The following is a 21,873-nucleotide window of genomic DNA, read 5'->3' on the forward strand; positions in this document are numbered from 1 at the left end:
AATAACCGGTAATGGGACACAGATGGTGACTGGGACTTGAAGGTATTACATTACTGTTGTTTCTTTTGGTCCAGTGATGCAGCAATTTATGCTTCACACAGAGAAGGCAGTGGTTTGAAGTAATCTGACCCTGCATTGGCTTAAAGCCAGAGAAAGGGCAGCTTTCAAAGCTGGAACTGCAGTGAGGGGAAAGGGGGAATAGGACAAGTGGAGACAGAAAAAAAAAACATGATGAAAAAGCCAGTGAGAGCTAGAGAAGAAAAAGAGAGGAGTAAGATGTAATGGGGGGAAACAGTGTGATGGAGAGCAACAAGAGTGAAAAAGAGTACCAACGGGACAGCAAGAGAACATTTAACACAAAAAGTTAAAGGGTCAGAAAATAGAGAGTGGTTTTGTGATCTGGGACAAGCATGTCTGCATAATGTACACTGCCAGTCAAAACTTTGGACACACCTACTCATTCCAGGGTTTTTCTTTTTACTATTTTCTACATTGTAGAATAACAGTGAAAACATCAAAACTATGAAACAACACATACGGAATCACGTAGTAACCAAAAAAGTGTTAAACAAATCAAAATATATTTTAGATTTCAGATTCTTCAAAGTATCAACCCTTTGCCCTGATGACAGCTTTGCACACTCTTGGCATTCTCTCAACCAGCTTCACCTGGAAAGCTTTACCAACAGTTTTGAATGAGTTCCCATATACTCTGAGCACTCGTTGACTGCTTTTACTTCACTCTGCGGTCCAACTCATCCCAAACCATCTCAATTGGGTTGAGGTCGGGAAATAGTGGAGGCCAGGTCATCTGATGCAGCACACCATCACTTTCCTTCTTGGCCAAATAGCCCTTACACAGCCTGGAGGTGTGTTGGGTCATTGTCCTGTTGAAAAACAAATGATAGTACCACTAAGCGCAAACCAGATGGGATGGCGTATCGCTGCTGTGGTAGCCATGATGGTTAAGTGTGCCTTGAATTGTAAATAAATCCCCAACAGTGTCACCAGCAAAGCACCCCCACACCTCCTCCTCCTTGCTTCATGGTGGGAACCACACATGCGGAGATCATCTGTTCACCTATTCTGCGTCTCACAAAGACATGGCGGTTGGAACCAAAAATCTCAAATTTGGACTCATTAGAGCAAAGGACAGATTTCCGACCGGTCTAATGTCCATTGCTCGGGTCTCTTGGCCCAAGCATGTCTCTTTTTCTTATTGGTGTCCTTTAGTATTGGTTTCTTTGCAGCAATTCGACCATGAAAGCCTGATTCACAGTCTCTTCTGAACAGTTGATGTTATGTGTCTGTTAATTGAACTCTGTGAAGCATTTATTTGGGCTGCAATTTCTGAGGCTGATAACTCTAATGAACTTATCCTCTGCAGCAGAGGTAACTCTCGGTCTTCCTTTCCTGTAGCGGTCCTCATGAGAGCCAGTTTCATCATAGCGCTTGATGGTTTTTGCACTGCACTTGAAGAAAATGTCAAAGTCCTTAATTTTTCGGGAAAAAAGTAATTAAAGTAATGATGGACTGTCATTTCTCTCTGCTTATTTGAGCTGTTCTGCCATAATATGGACTTGGTCTTTTACCAAATATGGCTATCTTCTGTATACCACCCCTACCTTGTCACAACACAACTGATTAGCTCAAACGCATTAACGAAATAAATTCCACGAATTAACATGGCACACCTGTTAATTGAAATGCATTCCAGGTGACTACCTTATGAAGCTGGTTGAGAGAATGCCAAGTGTGCAAAGCTGTCAAGACAAAGGGTGGCTACTTTGAAGAATCTCAAATATATTTTGATTTGTTTAACACGTTTTTGGTTACTACATCATTCCATGTGTTATTTCATAGTTTTGATGTCTTCACTATTATTCTACAATGTAGAAAATAGCACAAATAAAGAAAAACTCTGGAATGAGTAGGTGTGTTCAAACTTCTGACTTGTACTGTACATCTGTCAGCCTGCCAGTCCCCCCTCGTAGTGTGTGGAGCATGTCTCTGGTGAGACCACAGGGGCTAGAAGGAATTATACATTAATTTCCTTCTAGAATGTGCCAAAGTCATTTACATCTGTGAAAAGAAAAACATGAAAGTGGGCTTCAGGCTTTAACCAAGTGAATGGTGGCCCCTGCATCGAGCTAGAATCAAATCATTCCAGACAAGGTGCAGTATGTTCCATGCCATTATATTACAATAGACATCACTTGGAACGAGATGCAGAGAAACACGTACGCCAAGGAAATGGTTGTGTGATATTACTTTGTCATAAAATGGATGGGTACTTGAAAGGTTATTTTAGAACAAAGAGAAACACTTGAGCAGAAAAGTAAAACAGTATGTGGATAGGTACTAACTAAAGCACTTGTCAATTTTTTCCCATGTTAAATAGCTTCTTTATTTTTTACCAAACAAGCACAGGTAACTACAGGAAAACAATCACATGTAACAGTAAATTGTATGTTTTATTTGACAGTTTGGGAATTCTCTAATCTTCCCAAAATAGTGGGGAACATCCAAATAATGACGACAAGACATCGAAGAGGATCCTCCATAACACAGAGTGTTCGGTAAATGTCCTCTCTTTCGCGAGCCCTAGCGCCGGTTCCCCAGCAGATGCAGGACCAGCTCTTCGTCCTCAGCCAGAGAGAGGCCAGTGTCCAGGGGCTTGGCAGCTGCCTGTTGCCTTGGTCTCTTCCTCACCAGAGTCATCGCTGCAGTCACTGAGGCTGCGCTTCCTCATCCCAGCAGCAGGGCTTTAAACAAAGAGAGGAGAAAGGTTTCAACAATCAGTTTAGCTCACATCAATGGGAGTGCAGTTTATATTGAGGGTCGGTCTATGGAGATGGCTTTGAAAGAAAGGTGTTATGAAACATACCGTGGTTCATGGGGATCTGTGTAAGACAGAGGTAGAGGATTGCAACCCTGGGAGGTACCTTGGTTAAAATTCTTCCAATGTTGCTAGCTATTTGATTGCATGAGGCTGCTCAAGATTCTTTGTAATTGAGAGGGATGGAAAGAGGCACCAGTCTCATATTCATCTGATAGGGGAGATAGCTGGCTCTCTTTATTCAAAGTTGTGAGATGGCTTGGAAATAAGCAGTTCTAAAGAAATCTCCAGGACTCTCAGTGTCGGGATGATCAGACACCAGCAATGGCGTAATTGGATTAATTGAAAAAATAAGCCGAAAGAAAAAGTCTAAAACTTGGGGAACACAACTTAACTTTGATTAAGTCAATTGGTGTGGATCAAGGGAGTGGGGAATGATTTATCATGTGAACAGGAAGCAGAGTGAAACACAGTTATTGCTGATAGAGCTGTCTCTCCTATTATCTGCACCTCTGATTCTTGACACTCCACAGCTCAGGGGCTGGGTGGTGAGCACTAGGAATACAAAATGGCTACCATGCATGCAGAACCCCATTGGGGGTCAATTCATTAGGGCACACTGTAGGAAAACGGTTCGCAACGGAAATATAAAACAAGCATTTGTTTGTTGGATGGTACCGCCTCGTTTCGCCTGTTTCTTCCAATTAATGTATAATGCGTTACTTTTAAAGTAACCTTGCCAACCACAAACATGCAGGCAAGTGCATTTTCTTGACACAGTCTTTCCGCTAGCCATAAAGAGGAGTAATTTCACCCAAAGTAAAAAGGGGAAAACCAGTAGTACATTTGTCTTGCTTTGCTGTTTGTTAGTGCTAACAGGGTGGTTCTCTCTAACCTTAGCCCATGGTGAACACAACCTGAGCCCAAATTAAGAACTTAGTTTGTAGAAAATCTTTTTGGTGCACATAGTGAAAACATGAGAATTTGGGGAATGGTCCCACCTGATCAGAGTAAGTTGTTTGCAATTTTAATCTATACTGAACAAAAATATAAAACGCAACATAAAACATTTCTTCGACTTTGCTGAGTTACAGTTCATATAAGGAAATCAGTCAATTTAAATCAATTCATTAGGCCCTAATCTATGGATTTCACATGACTGGGCAGGGCCTGGGAGGGCATATGCCCAGCCAATAAGAATGAGTTTTCCCCCACAAAAGGGCTTTAGAGACAGAAATACTCCTCATCCTTATTTTCATTCCATTCCACTGTTCTGACCTGTATAATAAAGTTGTGAACAGGTTAAAACCAGAAAAAGTACTGGTTTATATTGTTCCTTTCTATTCCTTTTTGAACTTGTTAAGTCAACAGTTTTTACAATTAGCTCATTTAGCTTATTAAATGATTCCACCAGTCAACGCAGATTGAGCAGCTTTCTATGGACCAGGCAAGCTATTTGTTTACATGCTTGATGGACAAGTGTAGGGTGTGAGATGTGATTGAAATTTTGCGGGGTGAGTGCGAGATGGGGGTGGACATGGAGGCTTGGCTTAAAGCTCTGAACATCATGATATGACATGCATTATAAAGTGTTTAGGATATTAGTAGGCGTATAATTACTTTACTGAATTGCATAATTATATGCTAGCTAGATAACTACACTGAACAAAAATATAAACGCAACATGAAACAATTTCAAAGATCTTACTGAGTTACAGTTCATATCAGGAAATCAGTCAATTGAAATAAATTCATCAGGCTCTAATCTATGAATTTCACGTGACTGGGAATACAGATGTGCATCTGTTGGTCATAGATAACTTCAAAAAAACAAATAGGGGCGTGGATCAGAAAACCAGTCACTATTTGGTGTGACCACCATTTGCCTCATGCAGCGAGACATCTCCTTTGCATTGAGTTGATCAGGCTGTTGATTGTGGCCTGTGGAATGTTGTCCAGCTCTTCTTCAATGGCTGTGCTTAGTTCCTGGATATTGTCGGGAACCGGAACACGCCATTGTACACGTCGATCCAGAGCATCCCAAATATGATCAATGAGTGATATGTCTAATGAGTATGCAGGCCATGGAAGACCTGGAACATTTTCAGCTTCCAGGAATTATGTGCAGATCCTTCCGACATGGGGGTACGTTATCATGCTGGAACATGAGGTGATAGCGGCGAATGAATGGCACAATAATGGGCCTTAGGATCTCGTCACGGTATCTCTGTGCATTCAAATTGCCATCCATAAAATGTAATTGTGTTCATTGTCCGCAGCTTATGCCTGCCCATACCATAACCCCACCTCCCCATGAGGCACTCTGTTCACAACGTTGACATGAGCAAACTGCTCGACCACACAATGCCATACACGCGTCTGCCATCTACCACCTTTTGTTTCCAGCACGAGGTGCGCCTGTGTAATGATCATGCTGTTTAATAAGCTTCTTGATATGCCACACCTGTCAGGTGGCTGGATTATCTCGAAAGAAGTAATGCTCACTAACAGGTATGTAAACAAATTTGAGAACAACATTTTAGAGAAAAAAGATTTGAGAGGAAGGTACATTTTGGGAATCTTTCATTTGAGCTCATGAAACATGTGACCAACACTTTTCATGTTGCGTTTATATTTTTGTTCAGTGTAGCTACGGAGGAGCGGCTAATATAGAGTAACTTTAAACATCCGAGAGTTGGCTCAACGCCAAGGCTAGCTCAACACCCTGGACCAGAGCTTGCTAACAAGCTTGTGTGTGGAGTGGCACCAGACTTCAAAACATGTCTTAACTTTTTGTTATTAATAAATCCAATGTGAAACATACAATAATAACTATAGTATCTTTAACAACCCTAGCAAACTAGATGGCAGGACGACACTGGAAGGAGAAGTTTGAGTGACAGTGCCTTACATAGGCACTTTGATGGCCTCGGAACATAAAAGGATATTATTAACCAGTTCCCATGTATTTAAAATAATGTATATCTTATTTGTCCTGCAGTCTGAACAGCCAAAAAGCACATGAAATCAGATATTTCAACACACATTTCACACCACCTTCGTAGCTATTCTGTTAACAGTTTGACAAGAACATGTGGTAGCTAATTAGCTAGTTAATTGTTTACAAACAAATGAGTGGATGTGCTAGAAAGCTAAACAGCTACCCAGCTAGCTAGTTCACTGCCTTGGCTAGCTAGTTGACTGCCTTGGCTAGCTAGTTGACTGCCTTGGCTAGCTAGTTGACTGCCTTGGCTAGCTAGTTGACTGCCTTGGCTAGCTAGTTGACTGCCTTGGCTAGCCAAAAAGGACTTGTTTTGAAGGTTGGATAATCATATCCTTTGGGCTTAAAAAAAAGTGTTCTTACACTATGATTTTGAACATTGAGAAACGTTCATGCAGGCGTTGTCGTCACCTTCGTTTGCTACATAAACTTCTGAGTGATGGGAAGCACGAGCACACCACCACCAATCAGCCTACACCATTGTGCACACACCCGTCGTTACTATGACAACTAGCATAGCCATGTCAACAAATGACTGCTGTCTGAACACACACAAATTTGATTTGGTCACTTGTAACTTGCTGTTTGGACTGTCAGTACTCCAAAACAGATTTGTCTTGCAGTGTGAACAAGGCTTAAGTCTGTTGAATCATTTAAGGCTTTTCTCCGGTGGATGCACACATAACTGTATATGGTGGTATATAATGTATAGACTGGAATGGGGTTAACATCTGATAAGAGGGAATGTTTCATATGTTATGGCCCTCACGTCAGTCATGGCTTAAGTTGGGTAGCAAACATAATTTATTCCGATCAGGTGGGACGATTCCCCAACATCTAATGTTCTTACTATCTGCACAAAACAGATTTTCTACAAACTAAGTTCTTAATTTGGGCTCAGGTTGTGTTCACCATGGCCTAAGGTTAGAGAGAACCACCCTGTCAGCACTAACAAACAGCAAAGCAAGACAAATGTACCACTGGTTTTCCCCTTCCTTTTTACTTTGGGTGAAATTACTCCTCTTTCTTGTTAGCAGAAAGACTGTCAAGAGAATTCACTTGTCTATATGTTTGTGGTTGGCAAGGTTACTGTTAAAAGTAACTCGCCTCACCTTATATCCTCACAGCTTATCAGCTTATACTCCAGAGTTGTATGTTTTCTGTATTTATATTGTATATTCCGTATGTTGATGAAGTTTCTGTATTCTGTTTGTACATTGTCTATCGATGGTAGCAACTATTCACCAAGTCAAATTCCGGGTATGTGTATTGGTTGGTTTATTCGGATCCCCAGTAGCTTTTGCCAAAGCAGCAGCTGTTCAATTCAACCAAAAATAATTTATCAATTTTATACATTTCTGCATTTCCTGCACTCATTTGAGAATTTCCACACTGCCACGTAGGGCTGCACAATATGGGGAAACAATCTAGGCCTTATTTTTAACCAAATGTTGCAATTGCGATTTGACATGTGATTTATAGCAAAACACTTGGGTGAACTGTTGGAATTAGGGATGCACGATATATCGGTGAACATACTGGAATCGGACGATATTAGCTAAAAATGCCAACATGGGTAACGGCCCGATGTCTAGTTTAATACCGATGTCAAAGCTGACGTCCATATCTATATAAAGGTAGGTACATGACGCAATGACGCCACGTAAAATGTTGCGCAACACGTGCAACACAGCATTCCTAGCCCACAATGTCTGCTGTGTGGATCGAGCAGTCAACATGTCGAGCAGTCATTTTAAAGAGTAAGAACATTTCAGCGAGACAACTCAAAAGGCGAAATCCATTAAAGCCTAGATAATGGAATTCATTGCCCTTAAAAATCAACCGTTCTCTGTTGTGGATGATGTTGGCTTTCGCGACTGGTCGAGCACCGGTACACACTGACTTTACCAAGTGCGCTATTGTTCAGATGTTGCCGTACCGGAGTTACACAGTAACAGCGTCACTGCTATTAGCTTCATGACATACTATGGAACGCTGCTTGGGTCTTTGCGTGTCAAAAAAGATACACGTCAAATAACTATTTGACAATAACACAACTTGACGCGTTAAATAACACCGTTTTATTATAGAATATTGTGTGTTCTGAATTTGCACGTGCAAGCCAAGCACCACCACCACTACCAGTAGCACTGTTAAAGCTGTACAAAAAAGTGTGTAAACAATCAAACACCAGCCACGAACAATGTATTTACAATACTGCGTTGGTAAAAAAGCATTATTTGTTTGTCCGCAACTTCTGGATAGCTAGCTAGCTTTAGCTTGGTACCTAGCAAGCACAAATACAACCAGCCTGAAAACAATGACCAGTAGAAACTGCAGTCATTTTCACTATTCTTAGCAATGATTTAGGAATCCTTGTAAGTATTAGCTAGGTAGCCACTTGTTGTTCACCTATTGAAATTTAACTTCAGTTCATGAAGATAAATAGCTAGCCAGCTACTTAACCCTGTTGCCCAAAGCTAATGTTATAAGCAGCCAGCAAGCTTCATCTGGCTAGTGAAGCTCAACCTGACCGTGTTATGTTGTGAAGCTAGCCACAATAAGGATTAGGCACAATAGTGGAATTTGCGGTTTGCCTTCAAAATAAAAGTACCTCTGAAAGTGATGCAGAAGGTTACAATTGGTGGAATCATGCCATATTTAGACTAGATAATGTGAAGCAATGAAATGGGGGTATCAATGACACCCACAGAACACAACTGTGAAGAGTTTACGCAAATATTAGTGTTGTAGAGCTTATCGCAGGACTGTGACAGTGTGTGAAATCACCTCCCCAGTCAGCCTGTTGTGTGTATTGACATTCATATTTCACTGTACAGCTTTACCTACAGATTGGGTATCAATGAAATGGGGTATCAGTCTACTCAATACCCTAGATATTTTCCCCCCAAAGTCATCCTCAGAGTTATCAGACTCCAAAACATCCACTCAGTATTGTTTTTCCTCGGGAATAGTGTTCAATACACATAGGTTGACAATAAATGTGGCTCAATTCACAGTCCCGCAATAAGAGCTACAATGCTAATGTTATCTGGGTGTCACTGTGTAGACTGATACCCCATGTCATTGATCCAAAATCCATAGGTAAGTCTGTACAGTGAAGTAAGTATGCCCCCAATACAATTCTAAAGTATAATATATCCAGTGTATCCAACAGATTTTTGTCAAACTAACAAAATATTGTCTTTTGTTGATTTTATATAACATTCCAACCTCGTTTAGCATGATCTATTCAATTATGGAATAATTATACTATTTGTATTCATTTGCGTCACTGTCAATGACATACTTGTATTCTGAAGGATAACCGCAAAGTCCACTATTGTTGCTAATCCTTATTGTGGCTAGCTTCACATAGATGGTTCCGACCACCATTAAATCAAATAACTGTCTTATAAATTAAGGTTATTTTACATTATGACACCTAGCTATATAGTTAGGTAGCTAACTATAGCTACTGAAACATATTATGTCGTTTTGCTATGTTTTTGGGGAAGAACATTGTTTGCATCCATGACCTAGCTAGCTTTTTTTAATGACCAGCACTGTAGGTGCTCGAGACAACTTTACCAGCATCATAGCATACGTATCGATGAATCATTGTGACATGAAATACGAGTGATAGTGTAATCAATGTGTAATAACTACGCAAAAAATTAAGTAACGCGTTAAATGTATATTTTTTGACACGGAAAGACCCAAACGACGTTCCATAGAAATCCTGGTTGAGAATGAAACGACTGAACAAATGAACAACGAAACAGCACAGCAAGTAAGTGAAATAAATACGTTTTGATTATGTTTTACTGATAATGGGGACATATGTAAATGCCAACAAAATACCTTTTTGGTCAGCGTGGTGTGTGTAACCTTTATTTAACTAGGCAAGTCAGTTAAGAACAGATTCTTATTTACAATGACGGCCTACCCTGGCCAAACCCGGATGACACTGGGCCAATTGTGCACCGCCCTATGGTACTCCCAATCACAGCCGGATGTGATACAGCCTGGATTCGAATCAGGAACTGTAGTGACGCCTCTTGCACTGAGATGCAGTGCCTTAACACACACAACATGGACGCAGTCGTCTAACTATTTAACTGCACTAGAATGCTTAAAAGGCCAGTAAAATTATAAATATCAGTTATCGGTATACATTTTTTTTGGCAAGGAAAACATCGGATATCGGTATCGGCCAAAAATGTAATATCGGTGCATCACTAGTTGGAATCATGGAAATAGGATGATTATTCTAATTAAATAGTTAGAATACAGTGTTGTTTGACATGACAACGAATGAAAATGCCAGGGAGGAGTTATTGTGACAGGGTAGGAACCAAAGTGTTCTTTTTTTTCTCTTTTTTTAGGAACCACAGTGTTAATAAGTGTTTCCTAGGGGACCCTATAATCTTTGGCTACATTGAAAGTTCTCTCTTAACTACTTCATGTAGCTAACCTATTCATGCTTTGCATATTCCTGTTTGATGTATTAAATACTGTTACACAAACAACATGCTGATTTAGGTCTACACCATCAATGGTTTTATCAGGCTGTATAGCTAATTACGTTTGCTCTGACATGTATAGCTAACTAACTAGCTAATATCATTAGCAGCTAACAAGATTTAGGCTCAACTTGCTAAGAAAAGACAAACTAGCTGTTTGCAGAAGTGTTTCTTACAAACTAAGCGTAATTATAGAATGCTAGTGGATTTATTAAGAAGTGAAGTGAAAACAACACCATTGTCATCAACATTGTTGCATGTGCGGCATTTACCATGCAGACTGAACGCAAGTGTCTCCTGGTCTAGGAACAAAAAATGCGCTCCTTGAGTGACAGGGGCCGGCTAGGTCTGTGTGGAAAGCAGCATGGAGAGAGAAGAGATGACTCAAGTAGCGAAGTAAACTATAAAAATGGATGTTACACACGGCATATCACATTTAACAAACTAAACATTCAAATACCGTTACAGAAGGTCAAGTAAAAACCCAAACCGGTCCGTGTATCAATACCGGTATATTGCAAAATACAGTATACCGCCTAGCCCTAGTTTCGGTATGGAGGAATGATCTCAAATCCTGTCACGATCGTTGGAAGCGTACTCGGACCAACGTGCAGCGTGATCTCGGTTCCACATCTTTTATTAGAAATAAATGAACCACACAACAAAACAATAAAGACTAAACGAAATGTGACGACAACGGAGTGCTAACATGCAACCTCACATAAACAATATCCCACAAACCACAGGTGGAAAAAAGGCTACCTAAATATGATCCCCAATTAGAGACAACGATTACCAGCTGCCTCTAATTGGGAATCATACAAAATCACCAACATAGAAAAACAAAACTAGAACCACACATAGAAATAATAAACTAGACTTACCCCCAGTCACGCCCTGACCTACTCTACCATAGAAAATAAGGGCTCTCTATGGTCAGGATGTGAAAAATCCCTTCCTTTGTGTCCTCCAACCTCATCAAACATTATAGCAGATGACTCAGATCTGTTATCTTGGCAAAGGGTGGGTGTACAAAATACTAAATGCTGTGGTGCCAATAATAGTGACTTGTATGTTTTTGAATAAAATAATGATTTATTGATGACAAAGGTTTTTCTTTTAACAATTTTAACTCAATTAAAAGGTTAGATTCATATGATATTTTGAGTAAATCAAGTTGATAAATAACCTCACAGCCTTCTTTGTTCATACAGTATTTACCTAGGGTGCCAATAAATCAGGAGGGCACTGTACAAATAATACATCTAAAGAATAATGTGGGTGTAGATTGTGTGTGTTAGAGTGCCTGTGTGTGTTTTTGTCATTTCACAGTTCCCACCGTTCCATGAGATGTTGTTTAATCTGTTTTTTAAAGGTAATTTAGCTGTTTGCTTGAGTAAATGGAGATGGAAGGGAGGTCCATGTCATCATGACGACCCCTGGTGCATGTCTTATGGGGTATGTATGGGTGTCTGAGCTGAATGTTATTTGATTATGCAAACAATCAAATTTTCTTCAGTAATATTTCTCATAAAAACTACTGTAGGAGAGAAGCAGTTACTCTCATCAACCCTCAACCAGGAGAAACTGGCATGCATGTTGTTGATGTTAGTTCTGTATGTGCAGTTAAGAGCTAGACGTGCTGCTCTGTTTTGAGCTAGCTGCAGCTTTGATAGGTCTTTCTTTTCTGCACTTTACCATATTACCAGACTGTAATCAAGACCGGACAAGACCAGAGTCTGAAACTAGTACAGTTGATTTTTATACTTGGCGAATAACGTGATTCTGATTTTGGTGGTGGTGATACATAGTTAACACAGTGTCAGAAACGAGGGTAATATGTGCTGCTAAAGGCTGAGCATCAATCAATTGCACCCCTATGGTTAGCGAGCAGCATGCTAATGATCGTCTATATCCAGGTACAGCCAATTGGCCTTAGAGCTGTCCTGCGGACATCCATCCATCCAAATACTTGACGGTGCTGCTACTCATGTCACCGGCTGTTGCCCTGGAGATCACGATCAAATGACTCAGTGATTACGTCAGCCAGGGAGACTGTCAATTACACTGTCATTCATCATCACCACAGGATATGATCAGTGGAGTGAGTCAGAGGAATAGGCCAATACAGGAATGGATGGACTGAGCAGGGATATGGAATGGATACAGTACATCCTTGGTGCGCTGTAACAATGGTCAGGCCATAAACCAGCAGCACGGGGGGGTACTCTTACAGATAGTAGTGGTGTGTGGAAATCTGCCAGGGGAAGGCACTAGGAGGTGGTGTTAATATACACTGGAGGAAAGAGACGGAGGGAGGGGGAGAGAGAGGAGGGGGGTGTAGTAGAAGGTGTCAATGTGAGGGTGATAAATAAGTGGTGGTGTTCTGAGACACCCCTCCTTGGTATAAACCAGCATCCCGGTGAGAGAGGCAGGCAGGCTAGTGGTAGATCTCCGTGGTAACGGGCAAGCGTAGTCATGCAGTGAACGCCGGGGGAGCATAAATCTGTTCTCGCCCCCAGCCCTATGGACTAGTGGGCTTACGGAGGAGGAGGAGATGGAATGAACATCACCTGCTCCTCCACACTCCTCCACACACAGGGGAGAGAGGCAGAGAGAGAAAGAAGTGTATGTGAGGAAGCCAACGGAAAAGGGCCAGAGAAAGCTAAGTAGAATCAAGTCAGAGAGCGAGAGCACAAAGACAATACACCGGAATAGACACCTAAGACACTGAGAAAAGAGAGGAAGACGTGGAGCAGAAAACCAGAAGCCTCGTACTGCCTGCATCTCTGCCTTTAAATCCTTGGTGCATTGCCCTGTAGCAAGAGGCCGCGTTGCCCTTCACCCTCGGCTGCCACTTTTAATCTGTCTCTAATTACACACTTTATAGCCTAGCTGCCCCACGCCCCGCGATCAATGCCTCGGCCAGCGGGCTACAAGGGAGTCCTCCCTCCTGGAAAGGGTATAGTTCTGCTCCTGAGAGAATTACACCCCAAATCCCAATAACCCTAGGCAGACGAGCAGTGATACAACATTGAAAATCTAATGATTCTAGGAATGCTCGAAGGAAACAACCCTCGCTACAACACACTGCTGGTCCAATAATGCTGAGCAGCTCATTGTTTTCCAATATGGATTTCTTGAGAAATGTCAGACCATTGCTGGATCACAAGCCCATGGCTTCTCGATTCTGTCTGGTAGTTTTTAAAGGATTGGACATGTAACAGTGATATCCAAACATCTAGGCTTGGTCGAATTGATGCCTGCTCTTTCAGATCTTCTAGTCACAAAATCCTTATGGGTAGGGGCTGCATTGTCAAGTGATTTTAAATGCCCGGGCTGGAGATTTTAGTCTATCATACATTCAGTTTCAGCCTAAAAACTAGCTGGTAGTAGCAGTAGCCTATAGTTTTTACCTGCTCTGGTCATCATCTTCCTCTGAGTCAGAGCATAGTTTGTCCGGGTCGGGAAGCGTGCTGGGGTCAAACTCCTCTCCATCGGCACCGTCCAGGTACGCTACCACCTCCTCTACATCTTCCTCACCGGACTTCTGCTCCTGGGACAAACGGGACAAAATACAGTTACTTCAAATACCTCAGGTGTTGGATTCAATAAGGAAATCAACCAATTGTGCTAAGACTATATGAAACCCGATGAATGTTGCGCCAGATGTCTTGAAAAAGCTCTTACTGACCGAATAATTTACACATCAAAAGGTACTGATGTAAATGGTGAGTGGGAAAATCACAAGTCGCATGCGATGTCAACAGCTTCACATGGCATTGGCAATACAATCAATGAATAGATGAATTAACATGGCAAGGAGGAGAAACAAATTCCCCATACAGAGTAATGTATTGGTACCGATGTCAGTGTACCCAATTACTGGAAGCTATCTTCCACAAGGTGAAAGCTTGCCAAACCACACTAAAATCACACCCCTATATGAACTCAGCAATAATACTAAGTCTGAAGCTGGCAAGTAGCAATACTGCAGGGCGGACAGAAATAATAGCATGAAAATGTATTCACAGCGAAAGCCAGAGGGATATAAAGCAGTATAAGATAATAAACTCCAACTGCCTGGTGCAGGAGTAGGTTAAAAGAAGATGGAGAAAGATAAACGCAGCTCGATATTGAGGTTTACAGAGACCGGCAGAAAGGTAACCCTAGTAATGTGAGCATCGTAAAGACCGAATCGGGGGCACCAAACAACTCTGCTCGTGTGTGTGTCACTAATAACCTGTGGATCTCCCTCACACAATGTAACCTACAGTGGGGCAAAAAAGTATTTAGTCAGCCACCAATTATCCAAGTTCTCCCACTTAAAAAGATGAGAGAGGCCTGTAATTTTCATCATAGGTACACTTCAACTATGACAGACAAAATGAGGGAAAAAAATCCAGAAAATCACATTGTAGGATTTTTTATGAATTTATTTATGGTGGAAAATAAGTATTTGGTCACCTACAAACAAGCAAGATTTCTGGCTCTCACAGACCTGTAACTTCTTCTTTAAGAGGCTCCTCTGTCCTCCACTCATTACCTGTATTAATGGCACCTGTTTGAACTTGTTATCAGTATAAAAGACACCTGTCCACAACCTCAAACAGTCACACTCCAAACTCCACTATGGCCAAGACCAAAGAGCTGTCAAAGGACACCAGAAACAAAATTGTAGACCTGCACCAGGCTGGGAAGACTGAATCTGCAATAGGTAAGCAGCTTGGTTTGAAGAAATCAACTGTGGGAGCAATTATTAGGAAATGGAAGACCACTGATAATCTCCCTCGATCTGGGGCTCCACGCAAGATCTCACCCCGTGGGGTCAAAATGATCACAAGAACGGTGAGCAAAAATCCCAGAACCACACGGGGGGACCTAGTGAATGACCTGCAGAGAGCTGGGACCAAAGTAACAAAGCCTACCATCAGTAACACACTATGCCGCCAGGGACTCAAATCCTGCAGTGCCAGACGTGTCCCCCTGCTTAAGCCAGTACATGTCCAGGCCCGTCTGAAGTTTGCTAGAGAGCATTTGGATGATCCAGAAGAAGATTGGGAGAATGTCATATGGTCAGATGAAACCAAAATATAACTTTTTGGTAAAAACTCAACTCGTCGTGTTTGGAGGACAAAGAATGCTGAGTTGCATCCAAAGAACACCATACCTACTGTGAAGCATGGGGGTGGAAACATCATGCTTTGGGGCTGTTTTTCTGCAAAGGGACCAGGACGACTGATCCGTGTAAAGGAAAGAATGAATGGGGCCATGTATCGTGAGATTTTGAGTGAAAACCTCCTTCCATCAGCAAGGGCATTGAAGATGAAACGTGGCTGGGTCTTTCAGCATGACAATGATCCCAAACACACCGCCCGGGCAACGAAGGAGTGGCTTCGTAAGAAGCATTTCAAGGTCCTGGAGTGGCCTAGCCAGTCTCCAGATCTCAACCCCATAGAAAATCTTTGGAGGGAGTTGAAAGTCCATGTTGCCCAGCAACAGCCCCAAAACATCACTGCTCTAGAGGAGATCTGCATGGAGGAATGGGCCAAAATACCAGCAACAGTGTGTGAAAACCTTGTGAAGACTTACAGAAAACGTTTGACCTCTGTCATTGCCAACAAAGGGTATATAACAAAGTATTGAGATAAACTTTTGTTATTGACCAAATACTTATTTTCCACCATAATTTGCAAATAAATTCATAAAAAATCCTACAATGTGATTTTCTGGATTTCTTTTCTCATTTTGTCTGTCATAGTTGAAGTGTACCTATGATGAAAATTACAGGCCTCTCTCATCTTTTTAAGTGGGAGAACTTGCACAATTGGTGGCTGACTAAATACTTTTTTGCCCCATTGTATATGCATAAATGGAGGACGATAAAAGCTACAAATAAAACAAGTGGAAGTTCTAGGGAATTTTACTGTGTGCTCTTTAATGCAAGTGGGGAATGAGAGGGGAGGTACAGAGAGAGAAATAATTGATCTACTTAAAATGGATGAAACTGCCCAGTGGAACGCACTTGTTAATGAGCTCGGGTTCTCAGACACACAGAGCCCCCATCTTATGAAAGAATCTGCGACAAACACGGCTGTGGTAGATTTCTCTATGGACAGTTATAATGAGAGGGTGCTGTTTGTTCCACATATCTGAGTCCATGTCTCTAATCTCAGTGTTCAACGAGCCTTATTCGCCCCACACGGACAAGTCAGACTTAATGGCTTCCAGAAAACCATGAAGAAAGAGAGGAGAACATTGCTGTTTTTAACAAAAGTCGATGGACTTTCTCAAACCGTGTGATGTGAGAATGAGACCGACCCACAAAATGTTTGAAAATGAAAAAGGTCAAAGGTATCATGACTGTTACTTCAAATCGGGTAAACGGCGCCACTCCAGAGGCTACCGCAGAAAACAGAGGGTCATGAGCACGAAACGTTTCAGATGAAAGAGTTAGGGCTGGAGTGCATTGCTGTAGCTTTCCAAACAGAACCTGCAGCATGGATTTTCCTACGTTCTGGTGGTTATACATAATGTACAAAACATTAAGGACACCTGTTCTTTCCATGACAGACTGACCAGGTGAAAGCTATGATCCCTTTTGATATCACTTGTTAAATCCACTTCAAATCAGTGTAGATGAAGGGGAGGAGACTAGAGGTCGACCGATTATGATTTTTCAACGCCGATACCGATTATTGGAGGACAAAAAAATGTATTATATATATATATCATACACACACACACATTTTTGTAATAATGACAATTGCAACAATACTGAATGAACAATGAACACTTTTATTTTAACTTAATATAATACATAAATACACACACACACACACAGCTCTGAAGTGACAATGATACTGAAGAGTCTGCTTAGGAGACAAATACTCTCAACTGTTTGAATAAAAATAGAGTTTAAGTTACCTGTGATGAATGTTGAAAACAAAAACTGTCATTTCTATATGCAGCAAATCCTATTTTAATAATGGGCATGGTAAGAATTGACGACCAAAGTGCGAGTCGTAATTCCCATGACACCTTCTAGCAAAATCTGAAAAGCGGTTCCTTCATTTATTCCATAGGATATTTTTAGATTCACTTAAAATAAGGTCTGTGTTTCGTGTAGGCTTACACCACCTTGCCAATTTTATAACTGTGTTGATATCCATAGGACAAGGTAACTCTGATCAATATTGGCTAAATATAAGCAAAGATCATTTTTTTTGTAGAGTGGATTTATGAAAATATGTTGACAAACGTTACCTTATCCTAGTGAGATTTACACGGGTATCAAAACGTCGAGGCAGTTTAAGCCTGCACGAAACACAGACCTTATTTGAAGTAGATCAAGACATTCTCTATGGAAGACATGAACGGTAAAATAACGAAGGAACCCCTTTCAAATTCAGCCGCAAGTTATTACAGGAATTATAACGCGTCGACTATTTCTCTCTATGTCACGCCCTGGCCTTAGTTATCTTTGTTTTCTGTAATATTTTGGTTAGGTCAGGGTGTGACAGGGAGGGATGTTTGTGTGTATTTGTCTTGTATTGGGTGGTTGTATGGTATAGGGGGTTTTGGGAGAGTGTATGGGTTTGTGTTGAGTGTAGGTGTCTAGGTAAGTCCATGGTTGCCTGAATGGTTCTCAATCAGAGACAGCTGTCATGCATTGTCTCTGATTGGGAGCCATATTTAAGGCAGCCATAGGCAGTAGGCTATTGTGGGGAATTGTCTATGTGTAGTGTTTAGTGTCAGCACTATTTGTTTGAATAGCTTCACGGTCGTCTGTTTGTTGTTTTTGTTCGTTTGTTTCGTCTTCATAATAAAGAAGATGTCTTTCTATCACGCTGCGCCTTGGTCCACTCTGCCTCATGACGATCGTGACACTCTAAACCATATACCTTTGACTAATCCGGAAACTATCACCTCGAAAACAAAATGTTTATTCCGTTCCGTATTTTATCTAACGGGTGGCATCCATGAGTCTAAATATTCCTGTTACATTGCACAACATTCAATGTTATGTCATAATTACGTAAAATTCTGGCAAATTAGTTCGCAAAGAGCCAGGCGGCCCAAACTGTTGCATATACCCTGACTCTGCGTGCAATGAACGCAAGAGAAATGACACAATTCCACCTGGTTAATATTGCCTGCTAACCTGGATTTCTTTTAGCTAAATATGCAGGTTTAAAAATATATACTTGTGTATTGATTTTAAGAAAGGCATTGATGTTTATGGTTAAGTACACATTGGAGCAATGACAGTCATTGATTGATTGTTTTTTATAAGATAAGTTTAATGCTAGCTAGCAATTTACCTTAGCTTACTGCATTCTCGGCACAGGCAGGCTCCTCGTGGAGTGCAATGTAATCAGTGTTAGAGCATTGGACTAGTTAACTGTAAGGTTGCAAGATTGAATCCCCCGAGCTGACAAGGTTAAAAATCTGTCGTTCTGCCTCGTTCCTAGGCCGTCATTGAAAATAAGAATGTGTTCTTAACTGACTTGCCTAGTTAAATAAAGATTAAATAAAGGTGTAAAAAAATAAATAATAATAATAATAAAAATCGGCAAATCGGCGCCCAAAAATACCGATTTCCGATTGTTATGAAAACTTGAAATCGGCCCCGATTAATCGGCCATTCCGATTAATCGGTCGACCTCTAGAAGAGACTGGTTAAAGAAAGATTTTTAAGCCTTGATACAATTTAGACAAGGATTGTGTATATGTGCCAGAGTGTGAATGGGCAAGACATAAGATTTAAGTGCCTTTGAACAGGGTATGGTAGTAGGTGCCAAGCACATCGGTTTGTGTCAAGAACAGCAATGCTGCTGGGTCAACATGAGGCTGGTAAAAACTCAATATTAGGAAGGTATGCGCAGCTAAGTAAATAGTTCAATGTACTTCGCTGATTTAATCAAGTGATATTCACATGAAGTAGAATGAAAGGCAGAGTTCTAAGCTTAGTGGATGACATTGAAGCAATAGCCATACCGCATATGTAGACTTATGCCATAGTATTATGCCATAGTATTTCACTCTTCCTACAGATTTGGGCGATATGGACCTAAATCCTTTATGTGAGAGTCCTTTATGTGCCTTTTGGCAAACTCCAAGTGGGCTGTCATGTGCCTTTTACTGAGGAGTGGCTTCCGTCTGCCCACTCTACCATAAAGGCCTGATTGGTAGAGTGCTGCAGAGATGGGAGAACCTTCCAGAAGGACAACCATCTCCACAGAGGAATTGGAGCTCTGTCAGCATGACCATTGGGTTCTTGGTCACCTCCCTGACCAAGGCCCTTTTCCCCCGATTGCTCAGTTTGGCCGGGTGGAAAGCTCTAGGAAGAGTCTCTGTGGTTCCAAACTTCTGCCATTTAAGAATGATGGAGGCAACCGTGTTCTTGGGGACCTTTAATGCTGCAGACATTTTTTGGAACCCTTCCCCAGATCTGTGCCTCGACACAATCCTGTCACGGAGCTATCTGACAATTCCTTCGACCTCATGGCTTGGTTTTCGCTCTGACATGCACTGTCAACTGTGGGACCTTATATAGACAGGTGTGTGCCTTTCTAAATCATGTCCAATAAATAGAATTTAACACAGGTGGACTCCAATCCAGGATGATCAATGGAAACAGGATGCACCTGACCTCAATTTTGAGTCTCAAAGCAAAGGGCCTGAATACTTACAGTTGAAGTCGGAAGTTTACATACAATTAGGTTGGAGCCATTAAAACTAGTTTCCAACCACTTAAAAAATGTATTGTTAACAAACTATAGTTTTGGCAAGTCAGTTAGGACATCTACTTTGTGCATGACACAAGTCATTTTTCCAACAATTGTTTACAGACAGATTATTTCACTTATAATTCACTGTATCACAATTCCAGTGGGTCAGTTAACATACACTATGTTGACTGTGCCTTTAAACAGCTTGGAAAATTCCAGAAAATTATCTCATGGCTTTAGAAGCTTCTGATAGGCTAATTGACATCATTTGAGTCAATTGGAGGTGTACCTGTGGATGTATTTCAAGGCCTACCTTCAAACTAAGTGCCTCTTTGCTTGACATCATAGGAAAATCAAAAGAAATCAGCCAAGACCTCAGGAAAAAAGATTGTAGACCTCCACGAGTCTGGTTCATCCGTGGGAGCAATTTCCAAATGCCTGAAGGTACCACGTTCATCTGTACAAACAATAGTACGCAAGTATAAACACCATGGGACCACGCAGCCGTCATACCGCTCAGGAAGGAGACGCGTTCTGTCTCCTAGAGATGAACGTACTTTGGTGCAAAAAGTGCAAATCAATCCCAGATCCCAGAACAGCAGCAAAGGACTGTGTGAAGATGCTGGAGGAAACAGGTACAAAAGTATCTATATCCACAGTAAAACAAGTCCTATATCGACATAACCTGAAAGGCTGCTCAGCAAGGAAGAAGCCACTGCTCCAAACCTGCCCTAAAAAAAGCCAGACTACGGTTTGCAACTGCACATGGGGACAAAGATCGTACTTTTGGAGAAATGTCCTCTGGTCTGATGAAACAAAAATAGAACTGTTTGGCCATAATGACCATTGTTATGTTTGGAGGAAAAAGGGGGATGCTTGCAAGCCAAAGAACACCATCCCAACCGTGAAGCACGGGGGTGGCAGCATCATGTTGTGGGGGTGCTTTGCTGCAGGAGGGACTGGTGTACTTCACAAAATAGATTGCATTGATGTGGATATATTGAAGCAACATCTGAAGACATCAGTCAGGAAGTTAAAGCTTGGTCGCAAAAAGTGTGTGCGTGCAAGGAAGCCTACAAACCTGACTCAGTTACACCAGCTCTGTCAGGAGGAATGGGCCAAAATTCACCCAACTTATTGTGGAAAGCTTGTGGAAGGCTACCCGAAACATTTTACCCAAGTTAAACAATTTAAAAGGCAATGCTACCAAATACTAATTGAGTGTATATGTAAACTTCTGACCCAATGCGAATATGATGAAAGAAATAAAAGCTGAAATAAATCACTCTACTATTTTTCTGACATTTCACATTCTTAAAATAAAGTGGTGATCCTAATGACCTAAGACAGGGAATTTTTACAAGGATTAAATGTCAGGAATTGTGAAAAACTGAGTTTAAATGTATTTGGCTAAGGTGTATGTAAACTTCCGACTTCAATTAACTCTGTTCCGACTGACATTTTGCGCTTAGCTATCGGTCTTAGATAGCTTGCATTGAGCAGTAGCCCCGCCTGTGTGATGTAGGATGTGAAATCTGACACCACTTGAATATGGGATGTCTCTCCTACCATTTCCTTCACTCTTCTGACCGTCCAACTCCTGGGTGAACCCTACGTTACCCCCTGACAAAGCACATGCCTGCAATCCTGACATCGTAGCAAAGCAGGAGAGTGTGGTTTCGTCAATCTAGCACATTTAGACAACACTATAATATTACCTAAAATAATTCAGAGATTTGAAACAAAAAAACACTCAGACTGACAATATTAGTA

At 41.3% G+C, this 21,873-nt stretch overlaps 1 pseudogene; it reads right to left on the minus strand.

Moving 5' to 3' along the window:
- Positions 1–2,181: 2,181 nt before the first annotated feature.
- Positions 2,182–21,873, minus strand: part of LOC139536727 (probable ATP-dependent RNA helicase DDX10) — a 121,073-nt pseudogene continuing 101,381 nt past the window's right edge.

The sequence above is a fragment of the Salvelinus alpinus genome, chromosome 13, assembly GCF_045679555.1.
Source record: "Salvelinus alpinus chromosome 13, SLU_Salpinus.1, whole genome shotgun sequence".
Lineage (NCBI taxonomy): Eukaryota > Metazoa > Chordata > Actinopteri > Salmoniformes > Salmonidae > Salvelinus > Salvelinus alpinus.